The sequence below is a fragment of the Pinus tabuliformis genome, chromosome X (assembly GCF_031772625.1).
Source record: "Pinus tabuliformis cultivar Carrire ecotype Pingquan chromosome X, CPIR1, whole genome shotgun sequence".
Taxonomy (NCBI): Eukaryota; Viridiplantae; Streptophyta; class Pinopsida; order Pinales; family Pinaceae; genus Pinus; species Pinus tabuliformis.
In genome coordinates, this window is record NC_142308.1 from 1,279,822,806 (window position 1) to 1,279,829,178 (window position 6,373).

Below are 6,373 nucleotides of genomic sequence, written 5' to 3' on the forward strand. Positions count from 1 at the left end.
TAATTTGAAAGTCATAACCCAACATCTTTATGACCCATTTTTGTTACTCTTCTGAAGACAATCTTTTCTCCAAGAAATACTTCAAACTAGCATCAGAATGTGTTGTGAGGGTTATAAAAATCTCACCTCTTAGATGATTGTGAAAGAGATTCAAGACTCAGAGAGAATGGTTGAATGGATCCCTTTAAACACTTATAAATTCATGATTGTCATGTTGTAACCCGAACCCTTATAAAACCCCAATTGACATGGAGTCATAACCTACTATGATACCATTGATCTTGATCTTGGAGGGCCAAGATCAGGAAGACTTGAATTAGAAGAGGAAACACATAACATTCAAAAATAAACTCTTTATTAAATAAAGGAAATTGTTACAACTACATTGTGGTGGATGAATCCTTCCTTTTAAAAAGTGAGGCTTATTATTTATAGCCTTATTGAGTTACAATACCATGGGTGGATATCATTGATAAATACCATATGTGGATGCCACTTGAAATTCTGGTGTTGGATATAAAAAGAAATTAAGAAGTTTTTGCAATTTGTAATTGATGAATTTATGGGTACTACCTGAATCAATCCATAATTTACCTTTCGATTTTTTATATATCCTTCTATCCTGAGGGTTTGTGGAGTATTGATGTTGGCCAATTCATGGAAAGATATTGTTGCAGTATTCTCTTCTAGATCTAGATCTTGTGAAGTTTCTACTTCTTGATCTTCTTCATCTTCATAGTTTATGTAGAATAATTTATTCTCATAGAATTTATGCCCCTTATTATACTTTTTTTCATAGTTGAAACATAGTCCTTTTTCTCTTCTTTTGTCCATTCGTTGAGGAATAAACCTCGTATCGATATTCATAATGTAGTATTTCCTTCTTGTTGACCTGCCCTGATGATGTGGATCTTTGATTAAAAATTCATGATTATGGTTATGTGATTCAATATTTTTGCTTTACAAATGTGATAACATACTCATCATATGAGATTGATTCTCAACACCATGCTTCTCCTTATGTTCATGATTTCCTTGTATCCCCACATCCATTTCATGGTCTCTTTTAATAGAATGTTTTGTGATTCTTTTATTTCTTTCCTCATGGATTTTTGTATATCTTCCTTGAAATTTTGCATTTCATCCTTGTTTTCATTCAGCGTATTTTATATTTCTTCCTTATTTTCATTCATTTTTTTATATTCATTCCTAATTTTCATTCATAATTTTTTCCATTTATCTTAATTTTTTTTTTGAAAACATGATAAATACACCTTTTTCAACATACTACCATCCATTTCCTTAACTTTCTTCTCTAATATGCCAGATGTGGCCATAGAGGGTTAGCCACATCTCGAGGCTTATGGACGACGTCACAAGAACCTTATCTTTTAAGGAAAAGCACACACAATGTAACATATAGTTGAGTGCTTAATTAAAAACCATGGTATGATCTTAGGCATGGCTTCATGCCATTTTATTGACATTGAACATTGGGAACATTTGAACGCAGTGCATTTCAATTTAAGAAACAATCTTTTGTTTTACTAAGGAAAATCTAGAGGGGAAGGGTAATAAGAGCCCTTTAATAATTATGCAAATATAAATAAATAAATGTGTGTCTGTGTGTGTGTTACATAGAATATAGAGACTAAAATAAAGGTATACTTGATAATTTGATAAAAGAACTATTTTTTAAGGGATGAGTGGTTTTTCTTTATGCCTAATGTGAAATCTTAAACAAGGTGAAAGTTGTGGATATCGCCAATTAATTTATAACAAATCACTTATGAAGTGTGTGTGTGTATATATATATATATATATATATATATATATATATATATATATATATATATATATATATATATAATGTTACTGAAGGATTTGAAATTATTCATTATGTTTAAAGCTATTAAAAAACCATTTAACTCTGAGGTACATTACATGAGGCATCTATATCCATGAAGATTAGAATTCATCTCAACTCCCTAATAACATAAACATTATCGATGAACATCTTTTGGTTTTTAAGTTCATCCTATAGAGTCCTCGTGGTTTCTTGGTTTGTGCATCTCTAGGGATTTGTTATGGCTTTGTTGTCATAAAGGGGATTTTCATGGGTAGTAAATTATATTTGGTGCTTCCTTTAAGTTTGGTCTTGAGATTATTAAAAAGCGTCATAATCTTTGTGATGTCGATTGGATTGGCAAAGATTGTTTTCACCATTTAATAGCTCTCTGAGCACTTCATTACATTCTTTTGACATTCAAAAAATAGTTTTGGTTGTAGATAAGGTTGAAAGTTTGAAAATATAACTTTTCAGGTCTCGCACACATGTTGAAGAGTGACTACACATGACATATCTGTTGAGAAATCTAGGGCAACTAGATTAGGGTGATTTCTCATAATTTAATATATGCTTGTGATGTTCTTCTACTTAACTTGAAGTAATTTGTAGTTAGATTCCTATTTACTTTATTATTATAGTGTTCTTATCATAAAATAGCTACCAAACTATGAAGATCAAAAGAACAAGAGGACACAAAATATACCCTGCTAAACAGGGCCAAAACCTCTCCCTTTGAGAGGAAAACCCACATGAATTCTTCTCTTATTATAGATTCTTCAAATGACGAATTCCAAGACCTAAGGCCCTTGAAAAAGACCCATTCAAGACCAATTCAGCCTCTCATTTGATAGCTTGTCCTTCATAAAGTCAACCCAAGTCAAACTAGCTTCAACCCTTCAGCTTTCAGCCTCACTTCATATTTTCGGCTTTTGCTTCAGCCCTGCACTTTTCGGTCGTCCTATAATCTCTGTACTTTCGCACGTGTGAATGGTTTTAGGGAATAATTATATTCATTTTCTCTTTTTCTTGGGTTGATCCTCTTCCTTTGGTAACTCGGCTTGCAAAATGATCTTCTTAACACCTTATTTTGGCTCCTTTGATGACTGTAATTTTCTACAACAAGTGATGCACTTAGACCTTTCGCACATGTGAGGATATGTAGCCCACATAATTCCTCTAAACTCCGCTTTCTATTACTTTATCTCTCCTATTCTTCCTTCTTATTTTAGGTCTTCTTCTTACCCTTGATCAATCTTCTTCTTGCTTGATTGATATCTCCCAAATGAGGTCAAGTGCCTCTTATATATAGGCTTCTTGGGAGCTCTAATTAGGCCAATTTAACATCTCTTATAAGCTGACTTGTTGACTACTAGGTTGACTTGATATTGGAGGGTCTTTATGACACAAATTAACTTACATAAATTCCTTTGACTATATACATGATTCCCAATAGGGTTTTTTGCATATTACAGTGATTCTTTGACTCATAGACTTTATGAAAAATCCCTAGAAGCACTCAATGGGTGCTTGACCTATAAATAAAATGACATTGAGTATGAAACCCGTGCTACAAAATAATAATAATAATATATCTTCTTTTGTCTTTACATCAAATATATAAAATCAAGATTACATAAGACATTATGAAGACCGAACCTAGTTACATTTTCCAACAATATCGAGGAGTGTGATAACCTTGATGTGTGGAGTTAGAGAAAAGTGAAGTTGTTGTATAAGTTTGCTAAGGAATTTGTTACTATGGAATTGTGTGAATTTGGTGTGATAATACATTATCTAATTGAATATTTTTTTTCTAAGTTATTTTTTGCATCCTATGAAATAAACAATCATTGTTTCTTACCTATGAATTATTGTGAGCTTAAAAAATATTGATTGATTTGGATTTGGACTAACATATGTTTCAAAATGGCTAATCCTCTAGTAGAATCATATTTCAATGAAAACACTGAGTTGGATGGCACGAATTATGTGAATTACCAGTTTAAAATGCATACATTGATAGAAGGATACAATGTTTGATCAATAGCAAGTGATGATGAAGTGAATCTAGAGGCCATCACAGGAGCTGCAACTACATCAATTCAACATTGGGAGAGGCGAGGCTAAGGAAAAATTGTTGATGATAATGTTTATAAAAGATAGCATTACACCTCATATCATAGACTACAAGACATGTAACGAAACGTAGACAACACTCAAAGATTTGTATGAGCTGAAGAATACAAATGAAATCTTGTCCCTAAAGAGTAAGCTCCTTTATGTAACAAATGTGCCTCTCGATGTAATTTAGTTTCAATTCTTTCGAAATGGCCTAGCACATTTTTGGAAACACACAGAGCTCCCGAGTAGATCTACATTCATTTCTTTTTCGTATGGATACTTTAGATTGAAACATTTTTGGCGTTAGCAACCTCTCCTTATGCTCCCAATTTGAGAATGCCTCTATGTGGAATTTGGTATCAATTTTGGAGATGTAAATTGCTTTGTATCTACGTGTAGTCTTCTCTATTCTCTCATTTGCAACCACAATAATAGCTAATAGAATAATTGCATTTGTGGATGTAAGAATATCAACACTTAAAATATTTTGTGATTTTTATGATTTTTGGCTTTAAAATTAGCTTAAGCCACCATCCCCATAAAAGTAGGAAAAGAAAGACAACTAAACAAAAGCTCAACAAAAGACGTAGTTTTACTTGTAGTTGATAAATAACACTTCAAATCTCTCCACCATTGACATTATGAAAAATTAAAATTCAAAAATTAAAATACATACATATTCTCTAACTTAAAACAAAACAAAAAATGAAAGATATTATAGTAAAAAACTTAAATAATGCAAAGTTAACAATAAATCAATTGTTATAGCTTTGTCCTTCGATAAGGACTAATAATACCAAGAATGAAAATATATTATAATCCTAAAAATCATCATGATCATATAAAGCAATTGCATATATGGAAGACAATATTTGATAATCGAGCACGTTCAACTTAACATTATGGCATAATTAATCACAGTAAGTTACACCTCTATTAACAAAATATTACATGTACCATGAAATTTTGAAGGACATAGAAAATATATTTGAGTTGTGTAGCTATTTGTTTGGTCATTAATAGAATATATGAGAACCCTAACACATTACTTCTTGTTGTGCCTTTTCACATTCAATGTTTATGGTGTTAATACCTTAAATTTTGGAACATGCACACACATGATGGGTACCTCCACTTCAATTGTTATGTTTTCTTTATGGGATCCAAGGAAAGGAGTGTTATATCTCATAGTTGGTCCTTTTTATTTCTTGGTTGTATTTAAGGATAAAAAAGATGAATTATTATGTTATTTTATGTCTTCTGGACACTATTACACTTACACCTAAAGAAATGACCTTTTGAAAATAATATTCTTCCTTTTTTTAAAGGAGCAAGTATTAGTGAAAGGCACAAAAGAAATTGTATGAGAGTTACCTGATTACACCTAAATAAAGGACTTTTTACTTATTATATTCTTCCTTTTTTCAAGGAGAAATTTTCATGGAAATGCACAAAAGAAATTGTATGGGCCTTACCTTTGAAGTATGGTAGACGGCATAAACATGATGTTTTCCACAACTTGTTAGGCCAACTAATGCCCATGGGATGATAAATTTATATCTCACACTGAATGTTATCACAAATCTCTCCCATATAAAGTTCAATAATCTCTTTAGCACTATACATATACACAAGATAGAAATGAAAAGTGTAGTTGAAATTGGTAGTGAGATTAGGCCCTACACATTTTTACCATCTTTAGGGAAGACAAAATTGAACTAATTTAAGCTACATTGCTTCAAGATCTTAATGATATATATGAAATCAAATATAGAGCAAGCATGTATGTGTGAAAAGACAAGGTTTTGTGGCCACCTTCACTAAGATTATTGTGGGCCCCTCTCTAAAGGAAAATTCATTAACTTTATCCACCTAAAGAAAGGACTTTTTGCCTATTATATTCTTCCTTTTTTCAAGGAGAAAGTTTCATAGAAAGGCACAAAAAAAATTGTATTTGCCTTACCTTTGAAGTATGGTAGACAACATAAAACATGATGTTGTCCACAATTTGTTAGGCCAACTAGAATGCCCATTGGATGATAAATACGTATCTCACGCCTAATGTTATCATAAATCCCTCCCATATAAAGTTCAATAATGTCATTAGCACTATACATATACACAAGATAGAAATGAAAAATGGAGTAGTTAAAATTGGTAGTGAGATTATGCCCTACACATTTTTACCATTTTTGGGGAAGACAAAATTGAACTAATTTAAGCTACAATGCTTCCTGATCTAAATGATATATGTGAAATCAAATATAGAGCAAGCATGTATGTGTGAAAAGCCAAGATTTTGTGGCCACCTTCACTAAGATTATTATGGGCCCCTCTCTAAAGGAAAATCCATTAACCTTGTCCATGGTCTCAAATCTAGTGTTTGAAAAGTTCACTCCTACA